At 39.1% G+C, this 26424-nt stretch overlaps 1 protein-coding gene, 1 long non-coding RNA gene and 1 pseudogene across 2 annotated transcripts in view; 1 reads left to right on the top strand and 2 right to left on the bottom strand.

The window, feature by feature from the left end:
- Positions 1 to 26424, bottom strand: part of LOC139983148 (dnaJ homolog subfamily C member 25-like) — a 376890-nt gene that overhangs the window by 246168 nt on the left and 104298 nt on the right. The window lies entirely within an intron of this gene.
- LOC139983154 (uncharacterized) lies at positions 12435 to 26111 on the top strand. Its single transcript, XR_011798524.1, has 3 exons — positions 12435 to 12577; positions 17845 to 17960; positions 19844 to 26111. It is a non-coding gene; the product is annotated as an uncharacterized lncRNA (long non-coding RNA).
- Positions 17420 to 17517, bottom strand: LOC139983926 (U2 spliceosomal RNA; annotated as a pseudogene).

Raw genomic sequence — 26424 nt, 5'->3', positions numbered from 1 at the left:
CATTATTAGCCATTTATAACTTGGATGAGTCCACTTAGTGTGAATTTGGTAAATGCATTCCTAAGCTTTTGAGTGTCACGCAACTAGGAAAGGCTGGGCGTGTACACAGTGTTCTTATAGACCTGGGCATGGGAATTACTCCAGGGACCGACTCAAAAACTGGGGAGCTTTGTATATGTACAGTACACACATTATTCGAGATCAGGGACCATCTCAACAGTTGTTTATATTCAATTAGATATTCACTCATCAATGATTGTTCAGGGATCAGCTGAACAACTGTAGTCATATTTTTGTGTGCATGCCGTGTACACATGGATGATAATCCAGGGATCATCTTGACAATTATATCATCAGTCATTTATTCATTTTCGTATATAGTTGCATATTATAAATCATAAGTTAAATTTAATTGTTTTGAGAGTTACGAGCATGTGGCTTGTAAAGCAGTTTAATACAACTCGTTGCTGTCCGATCAATCTAACGATCAGCGTTCTGGTTTCTCTTCCCCTCCTTTATAGCCGGATGAGCCGCCTGGCCCCCTCATTACCCCAGCCCAAACTAACACCTATGGGCATGTAACATTTTGGCGACCCTGCCAGGACGTCTCCTAATATGGCTAGCCTAGAAGACACAGAGGAAAACAACATGGTTATGGAGGCCATCAAAGAGTGCGAACGTAAAATGAAAGAACTGAAGTCTAAGCTGCCAAAGAAAGAATTACCACCAGATTCCAAGATGTCAACCCCAACCATACCATATAAAAAGGATTTTAAATTCCAGGGACAGATAGGGGAACCTGGACAGAAGGATAAACTTAGCTTTATGTCTCTTATGCACCAAGTGGAGAGTGCCTCTCATAAAGGCGTTCCAGAAAAAGAGATAGTCGAGGGAATAATTAAGTCAATCACCCCAGGACTGCAGTTCAGGATCTACCTAGAAGGTAGGGACAATCTCGATTTACCCACACTGAGACGACTTTCGCGGGCTCATTTTCAGGAGAGAGGAGCTACAGACCTCTATCAAGAGTTATGCAATGTTTCTCAGGGCGCACGTGAGTCTCCCCAGAGTTTTCTTCTGCGAGCATTGGCATTGAAACAGAAGGTCCTCTTTGCTTCCAAAGAATCAGATGCCATGTTTAAGTATGACAAGCCCCTTGTAAATGCCATGTTCGCCCATGCTGTTTCTACTGGACTCCTCGATGCTGATATAAGACATGACATGAAGCCCTACCTGACAGATGGTAATCTCGCAGATGAGGAACTCATGGAGAAACTTAATTTGGTGACATGTAGAGAGAAAGAGAGGGTGAAAAAGATGCAGCAGAGACGTCCTTTAGCTGCAATGATTGATGTAAAGGAAAGTTCAAATCCAGAGAAAATACAACCTGATGGACAAAAAGATAAAGGAAAGAGTTTGTATGATGAAGTGCAAGCACTAAAGGCACAAGTGGCGGAGATACACAGGGTGTTAACAACAGCAGAACCCGGTCATCAGTCACTACCAAAGAGACGCATAGGATGCCCTCAGTGTCAGCAGACAAACAAAGGAAATAGTTGTCAACACTGCTTCAAATGCGGCAATCTAGGTCATTTTGCACGGTTTTGTCGACAGCCGGGAAACGATCAGGGGTCCCTCCTGAGGGACGAGGAGCATCCCACAAAGGTCTAATGTCCCAGGATATGCATCAAGATTCAAAGTACAGAAGTGATGTTGTCTACCTAGTTGCAAATAGAAGAGCGGTAAAATTGGTTGGTGAGTCTTGTGCAGTGGAGTGTCAGATAGAAGGTGTTGAGACGAAGGTTCTGTGGGACACCGGGGCACAGGTTTCTATTTTACCCGAGAGATGGTTAAGGGATCACCTAGTAGACAAGTCACCCCGACCTGTTGGCGAGTTATTAGACGGCTTGACGTTGGACTTAAAGGGGGCAAATGATCTTGATGTCCCATACAGTGGTTGGGTGGAGGTGTGCTTGTTTGTCCTGGTGAACGTGAGATGCCTATCCTGGGTACAAATGTCATCCGTCATGTCATTGAGGATACAGAGGAAGAGAAGACTTTGGTTAACTCTCTGCAGAAGCTGCTGCCTGGTAGAAGAGAAGGGGCCATTCGGTCTCTAATTGAAGCAGTCTTAGAAGGTGACCAAGTTTCAGCCCGATGTAGGACAGGAAGGAAGGACATCTGTGTTAAGAAAGGTCAGATGGAATTAGTCTCATGTAGAGTCCATTTTAGTTCAGAACAGAATACTTTGTCTGCTTTCTTCCATCCCAATCCAGAACAAGGGTGGCCTGATGGGCTGGAAATTCTAGAGACGGTGGTCCCCGGGGATCTTCCTGCAGAGTTCAGATTCCAGTAATCAACACCAGTAACAGAGATTTGTGGCTCAGAAAACGCACGATGCTGGGTTGTGTGGAACCAATCAAATATTGTCTCCACTTACCCTGTGATGACGAAGATGAAGAGATGACTTTACAGGTACAAGCAATTGTTAATGCTTGTGAAGGAGGTTCTGAGGTGGGCAAAGACATACATGAAAGTGCTATTCCTGAAGCCAAAGAAAGTGCCAGTGAACAGAAGGAACAATGGTGCCCTCCCGTGGATCTCTCAGGTTTAACTGTGAAACAGAGGGAAGTTGTCACCCGAATGCTGAAAGAAGAAAATGCTGCATTCTCAAGAGATGATTTTGACCAAGGTTGTGTTCCTGATCTTCAAATGAGAATCCATGTAAGTGATCCAAGACCAGTGCAGAAAAACTATGCCAGCATTCCTCGCCCCCTGTACAAAGAAGTTAAAGACTACCCTCAAGATCTCATCAACCGAGGCTGGGTCACAAGGTCCAAATCCAACTATTCTTCACCAGTGGTATGCGTACGCAAACGAGATGGTACGCTGAGACTCTGTATCGACTATCGAGAGTTAAACAGGAAAACTATCGATGACCACCAACCGATCCCAAAAACACAGGATATTTTAGATGGCTTGGCAGGTAATTCATGGTTCTCTACCTTGGACCAAGGGAAGGCTTACCACCAGGGGTTTATGGCGGAAGAAAGCCAACATCTGACAACCTTCATTACACTATGGGGCCTACATGAGTGGAGAAGAATTCCTTTTGGTCTAAAGAATGCACCAGCTGAGTTCCAGAGGGCCATGGAGAATTGTTTAGATGGGTACAACAATCACATCTGTGTTGTATACTTGGATGACATTCCTGTTTTTGCCCCAACTTTTGACCAGCATGTCGAAAATCTCCGGATAGTCCTCAACGGTTACAGCTACATGGTGTTAAACTCAAGCCATCGAAATGTAAACTGTTCCAAAGGCAGGTTAGATACCTGGGTAGAGTAGTATCGGAAGAGGGCTATAAGATGGACCCTGCAGAGATACAACCTGTCCTGGCTCTGAAGGAGAGAACGCCTACAACTGTTGGTGAGCTTAGACAAATACTTGGTTTTTTGGGCTACTACCGAAGTTATGTTGCAAATTTTTCCATTAAAGCCAGACCACTGTATGACCTCCTTGGAAAATCAACAAAGCCCAATGACAAAACGCCATCGAATGGGAAAAAGAAGAAGAAGACTAGTAAAAAGAGCCCAAATTCGAGGGAACAGATAAATTGGACACAAGAACACCAAAGTATTGTCGATGGTCTAATTGATCAGATTACCCAACAACCATTGATGGCATATCCAGACTTTAAATTGCCATTTATCCTCCACACGGATGCATCGAACGAAGGCCTGGCATCAGTTCTGTACCAACGACAAGAAGGAAAGTTGCGAGCCATTGTTTTTGCATCCAGGACGTTGTCACCGGCAGAAAAGAACTATCATTCTAACATATTAGAGTTTTTGGCTCTAAAGTGGTCAATAACAGACCGTTTCCGTGATTATCTGCAGTATGCTGTTACCTTCACCGTCTTCACTGATAACAATCCACTCACCTATGTGTTGACAACTGCCCGTCTTAATGCCACTGGCCAACGGTGGGTTTCTGAACTTGCAAATTTTCGGTTAAACATTAAGTACAGACCTGGCAAGAGGAATAATGACGCCGACACGTTATCACGAATGCCTGTTAACGTTGGTAACATGGAAGAATTGGTCAATGATTGTGTCATGGAAATACCTGATGGTGTCATAGCAGCAGCAAAGGAGTATCTACAGGCGATTGACAAAGGCGATATTAGCTGCATTGATGCTGTACCTTGCAGTTTGGATGCGATTGAGACTGTTACGGCTGCAGCACGACCAACCCTTGGCTCTATAGATGTTGACACCCTAAAAGCTGCTCAAGAGAATGATGATACTATTGGAAAGGTGCTTGAGTACAAACGTCAGGGGCACCTTCCAAAACAAACAGAGAAGAGACAAGAATCGAAGGGGATGCAAATCTTACTTGGAAAATGGAAGGAGATTGAAATAGATGACAGGGGACTATTACAGAGGAGAACCATAAACAGAAAGCAGAGAAGTATAGGAAGTTGGTGTTGAAGGCATTACACAATGACATGGGCCATGTAGGAGTCGAAAGAACCTTGGAGTTGACAAGACAGAGGTTTTTCTGGCCATATATGGCTAAGCAGGTTGAACACTATGTTACAAAAGAATGCGAATGCTTGAAAAGAAAGAAGCCTGCAAGACACACAGTTGCACCCATGGTCCCTATACAAACAACTGAGCCATTTGAAGTTGTTTCCATAGATTTCTTGCACTTGGAGAGATGTAAGGGATATGAGTATATATTGGTAGTAATGGATCACTACACTCGGTTCTGTCAAGCCTACCCCACAGTCTGCAGCTGCCGCAGCTGACAAACTGTTCAATGACTACTTCATGAAGTTCGGGTTTCCAAGGAAACTCCATCACGATCAGGGACGTGAATTTGAAAACACACTTTTTTCAAAACTTCAGGAGCATGCTGGTATCAAACACTCCAGAACAACGCCCTACCATCCACAGGGAAACGGACAAGTTGAAAGAATGAACAGAACCCTGTTAAGTATGTTGCGTTCTCAATCAGAAAAACACAGGAAGAATTGGACTGATTCACTCCAACAGTGTGTGCATGCCTACAACTGCACCAGATGTGAGACCACTGGGTATGCACCCTACTTCATGATGTTCGGGAGATCTCCAAAACTCCCTGTAGACCTACTGTTTGACCTAGATGAGAAGTCCGAAGGAAGTGGATCCTGCAGACTATGCAGAAAGGTGGAAGAGGAGAATGCAGGAAGCTTATGCTCTTGCATCGAGAAATGCAATGAGGGCGTCAAAGAAAGCAAAAGACAGATATGACAAGAGAGTTCATTGCACCTTTCTATCACCAGGAGACCGAGTGCTTGTGAAGAATTTGGCCCCCCATGAAGGCCCTGCTAAATTACGGCCTTATTGGGAGGAACACATCTACGTTGTGATCAAACAACTGCTACCAGATGTCCCTGTGTACGAACTGACTCCAGAGAGGGGAAAAGGAAGGAAGAGGACGCTTCACAGAAACCTCTTGTTGCCATGTGACTTCTTGCCATTGGAGGAGCCACAGCCAGTGAGTCGTAAGACTAAGAAGGTGAAACCCAAGAAGTCCCAAAACCTGACTGAATCCGAGGGAGAATCTAGTGACAGTGACTGGGATGTTCCTATATATGTAGCCAATCAAATGCCAGCTGATAATATTCCTGGAGGAGAGATGTCACTGCCTGATGATGATGGTAGTAATGTCCAACAACTGGAACCGGACTCTCCGACAGAGGAAGGGGGTAACTTGGAAAGAGTAATCCCATCAGATGAACCAGTACCTGAGAATGATCCAGAGGTGCAGCCTGAACAAGATGTGAGGACGTCTAGAATTAGAGTACCTAGGACTGTTTTTACCTATAACCAACTCGGTGTACCAACATATCAGCAGCATCACCCACAAGTTAACACTGTATCTGGTACCCCACCCATTGCTCCATATGATGTCTGGTATCCTATGGCACCCATGCAGCACCAGTGGTTTCAACAGCCGGGCTATCCACCTTCATCTGCCATGAGGTATCCTAGGCCTGTAGCAATGTTTTAGGGAATATTGGTTTTAAGTGACTGTAGTATATGTTTAGTATATGTTTAAAAAAAATTAATAACAATTATGTTGAGTTTGGACCATATTCATGGTTAGACACATTTAGAGACTGGAAAGGCTGTTGATGCTTGTTTTACATGTAGTAGATGCTACCAATATGCATGCTGTCTTTATTGAAATCTTCATATGTTACATGGGCATTCATATTTTATTCATGTACTTAGTGATTATTGATCTTATATACTGTAAGGAAGTATTTCTCATTTGGGATTACGCGTTACCAAAGAGTTTATAACTTCAATCCTTCCCAGGCTCTACATAAGGGTTATGTGGTAGTATTATTGCTCTACACAAGTGGGTTGTGTTGTAGTCAATTTAGGTTAATGCCTAGTGGAAGTCATACATGCAGTTAGTATAAATGTACCGAATAATTTGATAGGGTATTGGTCCAGGATGTCTGAGGTATTGGAGTTCATAGGGTGTAACCTTAGAAACAGTCTAGTGTACAGTTGTTTTATTTACTTTTAGCCTTTATTGTATATAACATGTTAAAGTTAGTATTCATCAGAAGGAATTAGTTTGATGATATTGTAATTAGTTTTATGGGGTAAGGCAGAGGGTATTTTGCCATGACAATATTTATTTCCATGTCGGGACGACATCTTATAAAGAGGGGGAGAGTGTAATGGGTGAACTATTTAGGAGACCCCCATAACATTTTGATTGTCGTAATAGAGGGCGCACGGACAGTTTCTGTTACAACTCGTTGCTTTCCGATCAATCTAACGATCAGCGTTCTGGTTTCTCTTCCCCTCCTTTATAGGTGAGTAGATGCATAAATTAGACTTATATTACCTGCTAAACTGATTCACATGTGTATTATATATTATTCTAAATGGGTAACAGTAGTTTGGTAGCAGGATGTCAGATTCCACTGAGTTATCGGGCTAAAATATGATAAAATAATAACATTAGCCTAAGGTTATCTATGTGTGTTAGGATGGCACACAAGGTAGTCGTCATGGCCATCGTTTAGTGCCAAAAGCGACACATTCGTCACCGTAATTCAGTCATTTTTAGTATGTCGTGTGTATTGAGATGTCATTTCTAGTGTTTTATGAAGCATTTTTACGGTGCCATTATTAGCCATTTATACTTAGTGTGAATTTGGTAAATGCATTCCTAAGCTTTTGAGTGTCACGCAGCTAGGAAAGGCTGAGCGTGTACACAGTGTTCGTATATATAGACCTGGGCATGGGAATTACTCCAGGGACCGACTCAAAAACTGGGGAGCTTTGTATATGTACAGTACACACAATATTCGGGATCAGGGACCATCTCAACAGTTGTTTATATTCAATTAGATATTCACTCATCAATGATTGTTCAGGGATCAGCTGAACAACTGTAGTCATATTTGTGTGTGTATGCCGTGTACACATGGATGATAATCCAAGGATCATCTTGACAATTATATCATCAGTCATTTATTCATTTTCGTATACAGTTGCATATTATAAATCATAAGTTAAATTTAATTGTTTTGAGAGTTACGAGCATGTGGCTTGTAAAGCAGTTTAATACAACTCGTTGCTGTCCGATCAATCTAACGATCAGCGTTCTGGTTTCTCTTCCCCTCCTTTATAGCCGGATGAGCCGCCTGGCCCCCTCATTACCCTAGCCCAAACTAACACCTCTGGGCATGTAACAGTATGTATGTGTGTGACGCTTGTAAACAGCCCGGCATGTCTGGTTCTTCACTTTCTTAATTGTTTTTGTTGTTAAAGTTTTACTAATTCTGTTTAAAAGTGTTTTATTACAATGCAACTACTGCTGCATGTAGTTTGTAGCATATGGTCAATAAAGTAAAAGACTCAAATGGACTGTTGCTTTTTATTTTTATCATCAGTCATCAGTGGCGTATCCAAAGGGGGGGGGGGCTTGGCTCCCCCCAATTCTCTCTCGTCCAGTTTTAATCCGGTTTTACGCGCTCAATTGTGAGACGCACCCCCTATACCCCGAACAGGGTGAGTCATTGTCAAAGGTGTGTCATACAATTCTCGTACATTGACACACCCCTGGGTCACTTAGATGACTTACAATTCCTTGAAAATGACCCACCCGTAGGCTAGCGTTTCCTGTTGTTTTCTATATAATCAGAACGAAACGACGCACCCCAGTTTTGTGACTCACCATTTAGGGAAAGTGACTCACATGTGAGACAATGACCCACATTTGACTCACCGTGTCCGGGGTATAGAGGGTGCGTCTTGTAATTGACAAGTGCATTATCCCCGAGCACGGGGTGGTCAGATTCACCTTACTCTAACAGCATTCATAATATTGCTGTCGAGTAAGGCTTCATTGGAGCAGAATTTTCACGACTGGTTGCCCTTCCTAACATCACAACCTGTTTTACAGATCAGGCACTGGATGCTTCATCGTGACATCAACGCTAGATGAGTTGCCAACCAAGGTTGTAAAGCCTCATCCGCCCTCAGGTGTTTTGCAATCAGAGTTTTCCTTCTCCTAGGTGGAATGCCTCCGCTACGGCTAAGGAGCCCCACCTACCAAAAATGGACGTAACCCTGCCAGGGGGGCAAACAAGTTCTAGGCCTTGCCCAAGGGCCACCCGGGCCAGGGAGAATGACAGTTCGCCACTGCCAGGGCTCGGGTTTGAACCCAGAACTCTGCCTGAGCCCTAGGCTCCACATTGGGGTGTAGAGGGACTGGAATGACCCATTTCAGTATAATGTGGAAGGGTAGTCCTGATATAACCGGTATGGTGGAGAGAGACTTAAAACACCATTCAACCAACCTATATGCACTGTTCAGCGCTGGTTATACTTGTGGATGATTGTAAAAATGGAAAATCAGACCCACCAAAATATGGCATCTTGCATAAAAGCACACTTATTAAGGCTTAATCAGCTTGTCCCCAGCCCCAGGAATAATCTCAGAAACCACAATGAATTAAGAGACTGGCACTCCCCAACAATACAAGTCTCAACCCCCTCCCCACACATCTCCCAGCTAACTCTGGCCCTGGCTATTGGTTTAGGCGTCCAAAGGATATTTGTAGGCCTGTTCTCTGCAGGTATCCATGTCTGGGTTGAAACCACCGCCCCCTCCCCAACCCATTCACACCACTCGTGCAGTAAGGCAGATCTATGTAACATGCGCCTTATAGGCCTATGCTTCCGTTCCGATGAAAATTTCAATTTGGTTCAACTTCTAATTCGATTCAACAATTAGCCTACACAGTCATATTAAATTTTACTCTAGTATAATGCATTGCATTCTTGTCATAACACAGAAAATATATTACTGTTGGGCTACTAGTAGGCCTAGCAGTACATACACATGGCTAGGCTATGCCTACACCATACATGTACGATAACTGTGATACATACACTGTGTGTTATACGAGGACAGCTATTAAATTGGCTATTTTTAGCAGGAACTCCCTATGACAAAAGGGGGTCTGTTCCGTCAAGCAACTTTCATTGCATAAATTACGGTGGGCAAACTGTGGGTGTGTCGATTTTAACCAGTCAGAATGGAATCCTGACACATCAAAGCAGTACACACCGACTGAACAACCATATTTGGTGAAAGGAATGTGAAGATATCGAGCGATGTTCGGGCTAGTATTTTCCGTCCATTAACTTTGAATTAAGAAATTTGCGGCGAATTTGCTCTATTTACGGTGGTGATATTTCGTATTTGGGTATACAAACAAACCATATTTTACAGATAAATGTCTTACCTTTCATTTGATGAGTGAACGAAGAGTGTATGATCAGTAGAGGAGGAGCTATCACAGATTTAGTGAAGTGCCTATTGTTTCAACATGTCAGAGATGATACTAAAATCAGAGGGCGCTGTATAAATGAGACAAAACTGTTCAATATGCCATGTGGCCTAGAGTTGTTGTCACTTGTTGTCACTTTGTATCCTGTTCAAGTTAGAGTTTGATTCTCCATCTGGAGAGAGCAAGACTTCTCTTGCTTAATCTGTTGTACTTATAATATTTTTGTTAATACACCCAAGAAAAAGTGTTGTATAAATAGGGAGTTTTGAAGATGTCCATCATGTAAAGCTATATTCCTAAATTATAATGAGAATGTCATAATAGTACTTTTTGGCCACTGTTCTGGATCTTGTCGAGATGGTAACCATGGACGTTTTGTATTTTAGTTAATTGTTGTTCTTTGAGCCGGGTCCTTTGAGCCTACCTGTACTTTGTATTTACCTAAGGAACCGGATGCTACCACCGAGCTGTAGACGTCACTCTAAACTATGTTATTATATGTCATACCATTTTGTAAATCGCTGGACTGCAGTATATTATCAAGTTTATTATGGAGCACACTGATGTACACCGGAAACTTAGTTCGCGAAAATGAACTTTCCGCGTTGAAGCAAGAAAGCGAGCAGTTCGCGACATCACCAGTGTAAAATCAGATAAGTTTAAGTATTCTGTTTATTGTAACCTTTGTCATGGCCATAGACAATAAGTTAAAGTTTTTGTAAGTTCTAAATGTTCAGTGCATAGTACAGTGCACACTGTAACCTTATTGTTAATATTGTCCATACAACCTGTGCTGCATCTTGATGTACAGTGTTCAGTACCACAGTAACCAGCATGTTATGTAACTGCAAGATTTAATATTAAAGAGTGTGGTCAAGTTGACATATTTTGTAATGCAGATACTTTTTATTGTTTTGTGCCATTGATAGCCTTATAACATCCCCATTTCCCACAATTGGAGGATTGAAAATATAAGTAGTTCATGGTACATTTCTTTTTGTTTTGTGTCTCTCATTGTAAACCTATGTAGTGCTGACTCAGCAGTTGTTTTGAATGGTTTCAGTTGTTTCCGCATACGTTACTTTCCGCTGAAAAAATTCTTCTGCGGAAAACACCTTTTTTTCACTTACCTGTACACTATATTTTTCCGCAATTTTAGGATACCAAATTCAGGCAGGATGATTTAAATAACATGAGAAAGTATCAAAGAACGTCGATCAAGGACGGTTAGACTGAGTTCATGTTAGAACAGTTAAGCTGCTTATAATTTAGAGGAGGCTTGGGGTGTTTGTAATTAGGGATTATTAAAGAAGTACGAGGCGGTCGGCGGATAAAAGGGCAAAGGGACGCCCGCGTTATGAAGGATTGAGTATCTAATAAAGTATTAAAACTGCGGTCCGCGTAATGATGGATTAAAAAAAAAATGTAAAAAAGGGTATCTTTGATTTTCGCTGGAAATGGCTGTATAAGTAAGGCATGTCGAAAACTATAACCCAAAAGGGTGGCGCTGTTTAACTAAAATTAAACTTGTGCTTACAGCCTAAGCTAGTGCTTACAGCCTAAGCTACAAACCTTCGCTATCCTAAATCTAGTCTCGAAGCTACATTTTATCCTGTTACAGTCAAATCCTATCTTCTCCATCTTCCTAAATCCTTCCATGTGCCGAATCATTTCAGTAAGCCATTCTGTTCCTCCCAAAAAAAACGGTACTTTCCGCTGAAAAAAACGTTGTTTTCCGCTGACAAATTTGTTTGCGGAAAATACCGTTTTGTTTCAGCGGAAAGTAACGTGTGCGGAAAATACGTCTGCTCGCCCCCTAAAGGATGAAACTTAGCGAGACCAAATCGTCACGGCAGCTCATCATTTTTCACCTTCACGCCATATCGAAAACTACAACCAAATAAGGTGGCGCTGTTTAACTAAAATTAAACTTGTGCTTACAGCTGCTAAGCTAGTGTTTACAGCCTAAGCTACAACCTTAGCTATCCTAATAATAATCTAGTCTCGAAGCTACATTTTATCCTGTTACAGTCAAATCCTATCTTCGCCATGTTCCTAAATACCTTCCATATGCCGAATCATTTTAGTAAGTCATTCTGTTCCTCCCAAAAAAAACAGTACTTTCCGCTGAAAAAAACATTGTTTTCCGCTGACAAATTTGTTTGCGGAAAACACCGTTTTGTTTCAGCGGAAAGTAACGTGTGCGGAAAATAACGGTACCATCATAATAATAATAATATAACAATAATAATAATAATAATAATAATCAGCAGTTATTTTTACGACGCTTAAGCGACCACAAATGTGGAAGAAGCCCGCAAGGGCTTATGGTTTACAACTTACACGTCGGGTGGCTTCCAATTCTACATTTAACTGAAATTTTGGAATCTTTTCAATTTAGAAAGTCATTTTCATAATAAAATTGCAGCTGTCTGATATAAATCGTTGTTTACTTTAGTAAATACTCGAGAGATGTACGAGGCACGCGACGTTATTTGTCTTACACTTAACCGTTTCCTTTCCGCAATAACTTGAGAACAATAGGACATGGAGCTTGTAGGCCTATAAATTAACTCTCACGCATTTATAAATAAGAATACATGTATGTAGACACTGATAATCCACCTTGGAGGAAGGAGAACAAACGTCAACCGAAGTTCTACAGAAAGTCTCTGCCGCTGAAGCCAAAATAAACGTATTTCTGTAAGTCCTTTCAAAAATTATTGTACGTAAATCATTTGATGTTACTATCGCCATGTTTCTCTAATTTGAAGAGTAACTGACGTGACTAAGCTCATAGTTATTATTTTTGAGACAGCAGTTTAACTGGTCTCGCTTCTTAGCATTTCTTTATCTTATAGGAAATAATTGCAAGTTATTTAAACCATGGAGCTATAAACAGATTATAGATCCATGTTTAGACGAATCATTTGGCATAAATTATTCTTTGTGATTAATTTACTTGAATCGAAGCCTTAACGTTACATATCGGAGGACTGTTCACACAGCCTATGTACAGTACTGTGTTAATCGTAAAACCTATCCTAGGAAACTAGTCTGAATATTTAGGAAACTGTTCTCTTTTAGTAGAGGATAAATCCTTACATAGTTAATCCTTGCATGGTTAAGTGATAATATCTCACCCCTTATTAGTATTGACAATTTGCCAAGTCTCTAATCGCAAACATTAAATAATTTGCCGACGATACTAATATTTTCTTCCATTCTGATAATCTCGACACACTGCAACGTATACTGTTTTTAATGAATTAAGTAAATTCTATTTACTTTGAGAAAACTAATTATATTGCTTTCAACACTGATAGAAAATTTTATTGGGACAAAGACATAATAATGAGCGGTATAATCATTAATCATGTAACTACTACGAAGTAGGTGTTGATATTAACTATAATTTATCATGGTGCAACCACATATCATCGATCTGTAACAAAGTCGCAAGAAATCTTGAAAACTCTCAAAGTTTAAGCATTTCTTCCCACACAATATACTTAAAACGCTTTATCTAACTCTGATCTTGTACCACACTTAATATACTGTTCAATTATTTGGTCTGGGACACACAATGTGAATCTTGATCACCTTAGCAACTCCAAAAAAGAGCTATTCGTCACTTTACCCATTCCGCACCATGCACAGGAACACATTAGTCCGCTTTTCTAGAAACTAACCTTGCTTAAACTTGATGATATCATCAAACTGAAGCTTGCGGCTTTTTCTTGCAAATCATGGAATGGGTTACTGCAGGGAAATTTCCACAGTTTTATTAATAGTAACGTAAATCCTCATGCTCATACATTTACATAGCTCCCAACTCTTGAGAAGGCAAATGCTGGTCCATGCCACGAATCGCAGTCCTGGGGGAAGGGTATAAGGGGAGGGGGTGTCCCCCTCCCCTTTTGAATTTTTTTGGAATCCTGGTGATGCCTACATGTAAAATGGTGGCACTTAGAAAGGCTTTTGTCACCCAAAATTTTCTGAGAATTATGCATTTTTGTGTGTGTAACATCAATAAATTGAATAGTAGGTGATAATTCATTCTTTCCCGTGGCATGAAAATGTTCGCTGCTCGCCCCAATGAAAAGAAATATAGGCTAATTTGAGGTTCAAATGATGCTGTAAAGGAGGTTTTATACTCTATTATGCTAAATGCTAAAGAAATGATGGTTGCTAAGTCAAAATTTGATGCAATTTTTTATGTATACTTGACAATTACAATGCGTTTTTTTCGGACGCTTGTGCGGGTCAGCGGGTTTGGGTGTTAGAATGCGGGTCTAATTCCCGCGAATTGCGGGTCAGTTGGGAGCTCTGCATTTAATTTTAAACCAGAAAACGAAAAGGTTTAGACTAGTCTACCACTGCTATTCCTCTCGATTTTTTTAATTTCCAATCATATGATTTAGTGGATGCTCGGAAACACTTGTTGGCTCACCTTTGGGGGGGGGGGCATGGCTCCCCTTGGATCCGCCAGTGGCAAATATAAATGTATTTTTCGTACATGAAGGCCCCACGTTACACCCGGATTTTACATAGATACGTCTTTCTCAATTTAAGTCTACTTACTTGTCAAATATGACTTTTAAAAAAAATATATTTACTGTATGACTAACATATCAATAGAGAATAAACAGAAGCATACCTCTAGAAATGGCTCACAATTTTGTGTTTTTATTTCACATCTTTAAGAATCTCTTACAAACTGGGCACTTCATTTCTTTTCATTAATAATGCACGTAAAATAGCAGTATAGGTTGACGCATCAGGATGAGCTGTTATTTTCAATTCGCTGCAAGCGACAAGCAGGAAGTACCTTCTATGTGTTGAATATCTGTGATATGCATAGGCGTAGGAGGCGGGGGGCTGGGGGGCTGCAGCCCCCCCCCCAACCGATATTTTTGGTGAAAATTCGGGCAATATGCTGAGAATTTTTCGGGCACCTACTGGAAGAAGAATAATTTGCAGTGTGTTTTTCAAATTTGTTGGGGTGAAAATTCGGCAATATGCTGAGAATTTTTCGGGCATCTACTGAAAGACTAATAATTTGCAATGTGTTTTTCAATTTTTTTGTTGAAAATTCGGGCAATATGATGAGAATTTTTCGAGTACCTACTGAAAGAAGAATAATTTGCAGTGTGTTTTTCATTTTTTGGGTGAAAATTTGGGCAATATGCTGAGAATTTTTCGGGCACCTACCAGTAGCGGAGCGTCCATACAGTCAGAGGGGGCGGATGCCCCCCCCCCCACCCTGGCGGACTCATATGGACTGCTGGCGCCCTTTTCAGCTTTTTACCACTTTCTACTTATTCGCGATTATTGACTTTTTTATTGCGCTCTGAAATACCTATTGATATTTGTCACATTTTGTTGGTGCAAATTTCTGACAAATGGCGATGACACCTATTTATTCTTTGTTTATCTGCAAATTAGCAAGGCCTGGAAAGGGTCATTTCCGGCAATCTAGGGAGTATCTTTAATCAAAAAATTTCTGTACGCTCCGCGCCAACCTGTGGTGGCGCTCCGATTAGATAGTGTCAAAAGTGCCCCTACAGACCATTCTCTCTCCCCTGTCTAATACCCCTAGCTCCGCCACTGGCACCTACTGAAAGAAGAATAATTTGCAATGTGTTTTTCAATGGTTAAACTTATATTATTATCATTATTGTTGTAAGGACTTCCCCAATAATTATAACCAATATGGAAGGGTAATAACACGGAAAATGATTTTATGTTAATGGCATGTGATGTGATAACTGATGAATGCCTATATGATATGCAGATTAACATGTGGAACGCGCGCGGAGCGCGCGAAAAATTTTGGTTATATTTTTCGGGCAAGTCGTTACAGCCCCCCCCCCCCCAACTCAAATGAGGCTCCTACGCCTATGGTGATATGTATACCGTGCACTGCATGTATCTGTAAAAGATAAAAGTACATACGTCACGTGCATAAAACAAGTGTTATGTAGCAACAATGTAGTAACATACCTAGTAATTTGATAACCTTACAGTGGAAATGTTTGATTATGTTCACTAAAAATAGTGATTAGAGCTGGTACAAGACCATTGCGGTTAACCTGTTGTTCGCATTAACTTTCATTGATCACTGAATGCTGAACGTAGATAAACTCATGGATGCAGGAACCTACACGAAACCAGCTAATATGTCATTTCCACGGCAATATATTTTGGGGAGATTTGAAGGGTACTGTGGTCACAGCCCCTTTTCCACAAGCGATTGTAGCTCTACATATTTGGGATAAGTACCAGATCTGGTGGGGCCGATTTGGGGGGTAAGAGGAATGTCTTGGGGGCGAATGACCCCTCACGCCCTCCTCAGCGCCGCCACTTTCGACATGAAAGAATACCATCAATATTCACTTTTCACAGAATTCACAGAAATAGATTGGTTATTAATAACAATGTGTATCAATAATTTTTTTAAAAGAATTGGACATTGAGCAATTTCTCTCCTTTCTAGAGCATTAATGATCCCCCCCCCCCCCCCCATTTTCGGACATTGAATATTTTCTCTAGATCTTAGAGTCAAAATAAGTTTTTCTCAATGAATTTCTTTCTTTTTTACGTTTTAGTATCGAAAATTGAATATTTTCTCTCCTTTTTAAAGTAATCCTATTTCTCTCTCTCGAAACACGCTCTTTTGTTTGTTATCGGACATAATGTCAATGAGGGGTTGTTCTCCGAGAGCCGATGTAGCCTATCCAGGAGAATGCTTGTACTTAGATACATTTTCAATCTTTTCGAACATTGAACTCGCGTAGCAAACGATTAGGGTCAATGATAATTATAATTATTGTAGGGTCTTTGACGAAGTATCCGTTTTCAAAATTAATTATCATTTAACTCGCCTAACAAAAGACTTCTTCTTGACGGAGCCGGTGCAGTCATTCCCGGGTAAACCTTTGGGAATATTGACGTAGCCACGCGATTGGAAGGGGCTTTCACGTAGCGGGGTATTCTATATAGGCCAAATTCCTTGAAGTGTTGAAGTTTTCAATTGTCATACTGCACTTTACTTGGCGAAGGTACAGCTTTGGAGTTTGTTGTTCAACTATGCCTAGCGTCAGGCCTACCGCAGGAAACCAAAAACGACAACGTTGTCGTCTTTGGTTTCCTGCGGTAGGTCTGACGCTAGGATACAGGTTACACAAACTAATCACAATTGTTGGTTCTGATTATCACAGTGACATTGTGGGCTATATCAAATAATTTTTTTTATGAAAAGTCACCCAGGAAAGGTCCTGGGCACGAAAAACCAAACAACCGAACGACTTATCCGCTCTCAACCCCAGTCCCCTTGCATCTAGACTGTTGTTGTGTAATCATCGTCATGTGTGTATCACGATTCCCCTCGAAGGTGAAAATATACTACACATGATCTTAGCCAAAGAGCCGAGGAGCTTTAACAAATACTTTTTAAGAAAATGTCGCCCAGGAAAGAACCTGGGCACGAAAAACCAAACTACCGAACGACTGATCCGCTCTCAACCCCAGTCCCTTGCGTCGGGACTGTGACTGTGTGATCATTGTCGGGTGTGCATCACCATTCCCTGGAAAGGGAACAGATACTACACATGATCTTAGCCAAAAGGCCGAGAAGCTTTAACAAATATGTTTCACTTTTAACGCATGGCACGCATAACCTGGTCACTGCAGGTTTATTCATCTAAGCTATTAACGTAAACGTAACAACATATATCAACGAGCTTGACGGATTATCACAAATTATTACAAAAAACACAACACCAAGCAAAAGCAATATGATAATGCGTCAGTTCAGGGGCTTTTGGTGTGTTATTGTGGAACGAGTAAGAATGCCTCAGACCATTATTTCAACAAACATTTGTAAAAGTAAAACAAGACTGTTTGACGTTGATATATTTTTTATACCAGAGTATAACCCTCTTAAATATCGAATATTTCTGTTATAGACAGATGTGAATAACCTCTTAGAAGGCAACGTACAGTATCAACGATCTTGAAAATGGTGGCTACGAGTAAACTTCAAGCTGTGGAAATCTGTGTAGGCTTGCTTACTGAGATTCTGGTATTTACTGATTTTGTCTTACGTGATCAATGTATTTTGTCAATGTAATTGAAAGCATTTTTGGCCGGATAATTCAATCTACCTTGCTGCGACTAGTTAATATTCATATCCATATTTATACTCATATTATTGCTGATACCGACCTTTCTGATGCTATAGGGAAAGATATAGCTGCAGCTGCAGCTCGAGTAGAATTAGCTGCACAAGAAAGTGTTAATCTAATTGGATATGTTTTCATAAATATTGATTCCTTTATATTTGTTAACCGGAACATGTTTATTCTAGACAGTGCGTCCACTCTTGAATGTTCATATAGTTATGAAAAAGGACACATGGCGACATTCAGCAGAAGTTAGATTTGTGGTTTGCTTCTGCTTTACACCTTCTGTGTCACTAAAGCAATGCCATTTAGTAATTTTAATAATTAAATAATACATTTTGTCCAACACAGTCTCACCATTTCGACTGTTTCTATTCAGCTGTTTGTTAATCGGTCATTCCATTTCCATCCCAGACCACAAGGTGATATTGTGACATAAAATGTTCACTTATATCTTACACATTGTGCACCTTCATCACCTTAAAGGCATCGGAGACTCGCCCCAAAGCGCGGGCGTATGGAAAGCCATTTTAACATTTAATCGGGAATTTTAGATATCTGAAATTGTTTCTTATTTCAGATATCTGAAATTGAATTCGAGATATCTTAAATAGATTTCGAGATATCTGAAATTCTAATTCAGATATCTGAAATTGAATTCGAGATATCTGAAATTGAATTCGAGATATCCAAAATTCTATTTCAGATATCTGAAATTGAATTCGAGATATCCGAAATTGAATTCGAGATATCTGAAATTCAATTCGAGATATCTCGAATTCAATTTCAGATATCTGAAATTCCCTGGTATTTCGAGATATCTGAAATTGATTTTAAGATATCTGCAATTATTTGTAGATATCTTAAATAAATTGGAGATATCTGTAATTTAATTTGAGATATCTGAAATTATTTCGAGATATCTGAAATTCCTTATTAAATGTTAAAACGGCTTTCCATACGGGCGGCCATCTGAAAAAGTTAACTTTCTGTTGCTTGAAAGTGACGTTTTTTTTTCGTGTCGCTACAAAATGCAGACAGTAATGAAACGTGATACCTTAATTGTTATCTTTAGCTGGACCTGAGATTTCCATCGCTGTATCGATTGTATACTGTGCTGCAGCTGTATGTACTGACTGTACACTAGTGTCTAATTACCGACGTTAGCAAGCTGTGTGTGTATTTTCTGGGATCGATGGTGGTGTTTAAAACTTCTGTTACACCTCATTCGAAACTAGGTCAAATTACCGGCATTAGACGTTTCTTTTTGCGCGAGTCTTCACACCCTTTAAAGTCAATAAACTAGAACTGATATATCGAATAGAACGTACACTTCAACTTTGAAAATGTCAAAAATAACTATAATACCATGCGGATTTCATAGAGCTAGGCTACAAGAATAGATATTGTATCGAACTGACAAAGTAAACCGTGTATGTATTAATGAGTTACTATCTATTTTGTAAATGACTTTTAGGGAGATTTAAATATCCAAAGCTGAATGAAGTCTTTTTTTTTCTTTACTCTTCCAGTTAGTTGATTTCGTAAAATCGGATAAATAATATATTATTCATTCTTTGAAGAAATATACTTAGAATTTACGTCCGATAAAGAATTATTGAATTAAAGTAAATGTAAATCATCACCAGTTATATGCTTCCCATAAATTTTGGGAGCAGTAAATCAGCAATATGCAAGAAAGGGCTAAATAATTTGGACCATATTGCCAGTAAACAATGTGAACAAAATATGATTCAAAGTTTTCTCTCCGTTATCTACACAGGAAAACATACCAGAAGAAGCAAGAGGAGGAAGGGTAGCAAGAGTAGGAAGATTAGGAAGAGTAGCAAGAATAAGAAGAGTAGCAAAAGTAACAAGAGTAGTAAGAGCAGTCGCAGCGGTTGCTGGACGGGCTTCTGCGGCATCGGTTGGCTTGGGTATCGCCCTAGAAGTTGCTCTTCTTGGTTGTGCCATTTTCAATCAAGTTCAGATAAACGAGAACGAAGACAGGCAAAATGAAAATTGACCTTGCAGAAGGTATGGAACTCATTAGTAACATTCACCAGGCATAGCAACATTTACTTCAACAATACGATATTTTAATATGCTGTTGACGTTTGTCAGTGCTTTCCAATGGACGTTTACATGTCTGTTCCTCCAACCCTCGAATTCACAGTGGAAATGGTATCGACTTTTAAAACCAAATGCGAAAATACTTCGGATTTCCCCGAATCAGTTGTCAATGATGTGTTTGTCAAAACCATTGTCCGTTGGGCGTTTTTTTCTGCAAGACTATATAACCAAAATGACTCTGGTTGGCTTGAGATGTGTTGTACTTACCGTAATGTTATGGGGATATTAACCTACTTTTCTTGAACGTCTAAGATAATATTTCGCATAACTTTACCAATCCTTTACTGACTGACCTTATTAATTCTAGAGTGGAGCCAAAATAGTTTACTCCATGAAAAGTTTTTTGGAAACGTGCCAAAAATTAACAAACAGGTGTTAGACAGGGGGGTTGTTTGGCAAGGTATCTGGGAAAATTCGCAGCACAACTACCGTGATATTTAATTAAAAAAGAGATTAATTTCTTGTACTGGGAAATATGTACACCTTTTTAATTATAACTTTGGAAAGTTAGCTAATATACAACCATTGTTATAGAGCCATTTTGATAGGTTACACGTTGAGGATAAAATGGTTATAAGGTGAATAACCGATAGCAAATCGTTATTCGCCATAAAATTAGTTTCTAGTTAATTCCTAATCGGAATTGTGAACTTAGATAATGTTCACTCTGTGCATTGTCACATGACCACACGTATTTTAAAGGAGCCGTCCCTGTATTTAATTATTAAAGGAGTACTCAAGATACCTAATTAACTTTTATAGGAGCATCCTCATTTCAGTGTAACTGTCCCTTAGTTTTACTTTCATTTATTTAAGTATCTTACTATCTTACCACCGGCGTTACAGTAATCTAATTTCTTATTGTTATCTATGTTTAATTATTTACTTTGTTTTAATCTTTTGTGTATTCTTTGTTTAAAACTATTTTACTATTTACGTATTTCTGAATTTGTTTTGGACTATATGCGTTTAAGGGCTTTAATTATTATCATTTAGAACAGGTGTTTTTATATTGTTGCTGTAGGCTTTTGCATTTTGTGCCTTATTGGTTCAATATATTTAATAAAGACTGATTTAATTAGTGTGCTGAATCTTTATAGGATGGCCAGAAGCGAATGAAAGACTTAATAAAAAATGAGGTGCTGCTATGCTATCATTAACTTTTCTGCATGATGATTGGGGCCATATGTCTAACCATATAAGTCTTTTCTACACGTATTGTTTGATGCTTTATGATCACTGACGCAATTGCCAGACGTTTAGTGTAATTTTTTTTTTTAAGTAGTTCCCCTTTTTGCAATATGGATAACAGTGGTGAATGTGTCTATATACACTATGAAATGTGTTGAGTCATTGCATATCAATCATTGTTGTTTGAATTTTAATGTTCATATTTATTGAAGCCGCTTTGCTTGTTTGCACGAGGTAGCTTTCAAACGAAGTCCAAACTAGAGCGACCAACTACAGCGTCAATTCTGATCCCACCTGTCGTTGATACTTCATAGATGTTCATTTCCCAAAGAAGAGGAGACAGGCAATATAAAGCATTGAGAGATCCACTAAAACTGACAAATAAAGCCAATGGTGGTCGATATTTGGGAAAAGCCGAAATAGATCACAGTTGTACGGATGCCCATAAGCTTACATGACTTGCTCCTTACCACGAACTAATAGTTTCATAATCCCCACTCCCCGTCCCTAGGGCTGACACGGCCATTAAACCTTGTATGATATACTCGAAAGAGTTTCATGGCGAGTGTATCTGTTTTAATTGAATATTAATGCAGGTCTCCGTTATTCGGTCTTCCTTTTCGAGATTTGCCTATACTGCGAATCTCGAAAACGAAGATTGAAAAACGAAGACTTCTTTATTTGTTTTCGATTTTTTCCAGTGTTCTATCTTCGGTCTTCGTTTTAGGTGTCTTCGTTTTCGAGATTTCACCAGTCTTCTGTCACCGATCTTCGTTTTAGAGGTGTTTGTTTAGACACATCCGTTTATCTTGGGAGATTCGTTTCAGCCTGCCTCAGTCTGTATAAGTTCATGTGTAGTGACCCTTTTCGCGTTCCATATTTATGAAGTCAGAATTATTTCAACGTCGTCAACTTGCCCAGGGACAACAATAAAGTTTAGACTTCAAATGGTGCATTCTGGGGTATATTCAGACTATAAATAAAGTCTATAGTTATGTCTATAGAAGCGGTCTGATTCTTTCACGACGTGATGTAAATAAATCACCCGACTGTGCATCTTTTCCCCCGACTGACGATGACGGTGGAAGCCACTCCCACCCACTATGATTGATAAAAAGAGAGAGCGCTGTTTCAGAAAAGATAGTTCCCGGTGTAGTCGTCGGTCTATTTGGCCAGTCTGAATACTGTTACGCAAAATATAACTACTTTCCAAGCTTGCCATATCAACGAATAAAATAGCATAGCAACGGAATTTGAACCTGACCTTACACTTTCTAAATGAACGTGAAAATTCCCACGTGTGTCCATCTTCATTTTTTACAACTTTAAATATATTTCTTCTGCCTTTGACGTTAACTTGTAATGTAGACTAACAATTACCTCAAAGGCAGAGACGCCTCCCGACGGTGAAGTCCATATATCAGTGGAGGTCACGATAAGCTTTAAAAGGACAGTCCAGAGGAAAATTAATTAAAGAAGAACATATTATTACAGTGCCTGGTGAAATTTTGCATGCAGTTCTCATCTTCATAATTGATAAATTTACAGACTTTTTGTTTCCAAGTAAACTTGAAGCAAATATAGTTGTGGTTGGCATAGTTCCACACTCATTTTTCCTTAGTTGACCACGTTAAAGTTTTGATCTTGCATTGGACAGTCGGTTCCAACGTTGTTGTAGCCTATGGGGTGTGACTCGGAAGTTATCAATACTTACCTAAATAACTGTAGTGTATTGATATGCTAATGCATTATAACTCTGAAAAAGAAAATTTCAATCATTAACTTCTCTGCATGATGATTGGGGCCATATGTCTAAGCGCATTAGCCTTTTCTACACGTATTGTTTGATGTTTCATTATCACTGAATGTGAAGTGTAATTAATTTTTTTTTAAATAATTCCCCATTTTGCAATATGGATAACAGTGGTAATTTTGTCTTTATACACATATGCATAGAGTTGTATTAGTAAATATATGAGATCTGCTGTGTCAACACAAATCAATCATTGTTGCCTGAATTCTACGTGTTCATGTTTATTGAGGCGCTTTGCTTGTTTGTACAGGCTAGCATTCCAACAAAGGCCAAACCACAACAAGCAACTACCGCGTCAATTCTGATCCCACCTGTCGTTCTGATCCCACCTGCCGTCCAAGTTAATTATTATATCCACTGATGTATCACATTAGATTTCTACGGTGAAAGAGCTGAACTGAGTTGAAGGGATATTCTGATAATGCATAATGTTATTCTCGAGATATAGGCTAATTGATTGAAGTTATAAACATTTATCACTCTCTACACCTCTAAACCATCTCTTACTTTAGAAAGTGGAAGACAGTTAAGTGATCTGTGATGCCGTAAATGTATTCAAAAGCTTTACTTTCCTATTATAAGATTCTTGTTGAGTTTTCCTTGAAATGTGACACAACTAGAATGCCAAATGGACTGCTATGTAATTAGTAATTTACCAAAGTACAAAGGTGTAGAAATAACATTTTCATATGTAGATAAATACTTAACATTTAATAAGGCCATGTTAGTTCTGCAGCTTGTTTTAGGATACTGTGACCAGAAACATTCAAAATGTCATCGGATTTGAATAAAATTTAAAGTCCTATCTTAGTGAAATTAAATACGATGAGAATGTGGTTTTGATCTATAGATGAGGAAATTTGTTATCAAACTTTAGCCAATAGAATATCCCTTTAACTTAGCTAACTGTGGCAGACGATCTTATGTTTATTTTACATTGTCTGTGATTTACAACAAATGTGCCCTGGTCATGCGTGTCTTTGGTGCCTAGAGAAGTTTCGGATGAAGAATATTGCATGTTCATTTTCATAAATAACTTATAAAAACGAAATTTAGACACTTCGAGAAGTGTGGATTGAACAGTAGGTGTTCTGAACTCGTCATGCAAAATGGGTTTTCAAATAGTAATTGTCATTGACTAATCCTTAAACTTGTTAGTTGTGTGCTCCCATGCCACATGTTTTGTCACTAGTAACGCTAATATATACACAAGTTCGTTAGTTGATTCCCTCGGAGAAATGTGACGCATTGTACACTGCATTTTATGATGCATTGTATGCTGCATTTTGTGATCGTTGTATGCTGCATTTTGTGATGCATCTCCCGTGCATAAATGAAATGTTTATTTGGTGAAGATGGAAAAATATTTCACTAACAATCTAAGCCTCATGAAACAAATTGCTTATAGTTCTAAATAGTAAGATTATTAGAATGCAAACTTTAGAGTAAACCCACCTGTTCATAGAAAGGATGGTTGAAGTTGTTTCTTCCTAAAATTTTTAACTATTTCTTTATAAACATAACTCTTCCTTGGTGTTTAAGCCTCTTTACAAGTATTCTTTATTTTAGCCTCTGAAGAAGATCCTGGTAGGATCGAAACGTCAGGCCAACTTACTTTTACACATTCTATTACACAGGCTCTCTACAGTGGATAAGCAGTTTGCTAACAGTTTTATTTTATTTAGATTGTCAAGAGATCAATTGTGATACAAACAAACTCATTTTGACTTAAGTGAGGTTTCAAAATAAAATTTACTTTAGGGCAAAAGAAATTCTACAAGGGGTTCTGAAATCAGTCTGAAAATGTGCATGGTTTCTAGTCACTATGTATTCACCTCTTTGTGCTCTTTATGGTAACTTGTAGATAACTATACATTTCATCTCTGTTAAGTCACATATGATTGATCTTTACTGATCAGATTCTGTTAAGTCATATATAAAACATCTGTACTAATCAGTCTTCTGTGATGTCACATATGATGGATCTGTATTGATCAGAATCTGGTTAAGTCAAATACAAAACCATGCGAACTTTCTCCAATCTTTCAATTACGTTTCTGTCATTTAAAAAAATCATAATAATAATAATAACACAGTGACAGTATTACTGAACAGTCTTTTTAAAATTAAAATATTACAAGAATAAAGTGTTTATAAAAAGGTTAAAGCTGACTTTAATTAGAATCTGTTCTTTTACTCATTACACAATCTTTTTCCAAATTGTTCTCATGGAATGAAAGTTTTTTTTCTCTTTTCTAAATCTACAAATAGCCAGACGAAACTTGATCGTTCGTAATTTACATCTTCACTAAAGAGGGTAAGAAGGAAGAAAAAAAAAAGAAGAAAAATCAAGAAAGACATTCATAATATTTAAAAATTTTAAGGGTACACATGAAATAATCAAATTTGGCACACTTTTTTTTTTGGAACTGGGTGGACATGTATGCCATGTGTATCTTTTAGTTTCATTCAAACCTGTCTCTGTGTTATTGAAACACTTTAGAAACGAGTCTTACTCTGCCAAGTCCTGCGTATGATCTTCAAGGACTGTAAATGGCTACCCAAGGTCTCCATACATGCAGCGTTTAAAGAACACAGTTTAGAACAACGTGAAACCTCTGTCGTAAATTGAAACAAGATGTTGAAAGCCACGACGATGTGTGTGAGCTTTGAGAAATTATGCGAACGGAGATATTTTAATTTCTTCGCTCATTTACTATATATAGAAATGTTTTAAGAACAAACGTATTGTTATGGCGTAGGTTCAGGTCTATTCATTAAATGAGAATCAAATCCAGGGTGTAAAGGGTGTACAAATTGACCCTGAGTGTACCAACAACAGTTACCAATGAATTCGTGCCAAATTTGATTTCTTCATGTAATACATTTCAACTATATACAGATCACTCCTCAAGACTACCAGACTGTTGCTACTTTGCTCACACCAACATTTGGTTTCACCCCAGGAATTTTTCCTTCTCACAAATGTGGCTAGATTTCCACTCACCGTTTCGAAACCCAGTTTCACAACGACGGGACAAATATCAGTTGCAGATCAAAATCGATGATATGATACAGACCAGCTACTTAGAGACAGTCCTTGGTGTCGATAGATAAATGACTCATTATCATATTAGAAACCAAGTTACAGACATTTGCCACGACCCGGCAGTAAAGGGTTCAGTGTTGCATGATATCTGGATGGAGTTGACTTGAGATTTCAGTAG

The sequence above is a fragment of the Apostichopus japonicus genome, chromosome 16 (genome assembly GCF_037975245.1).
Source record: "Apostichopus japonicus isolate 1M-3 chromosome 16, ASM3797524v1, whole genome shotgun sequence".
Taxonomy (NCBI): domain Eukaryota; kingdom Metazoa; phylum Echinodermata; class Holothuroidea; order Aspidochirotida; family Stichopodidae; genus Apostichopus; species Apostichopus japonicus.
The sequence above is the reverse complement of the archived record's forward strand: the minus strand, read 5'-3'. Positions and strand labels throughout refer to the sequence as shown.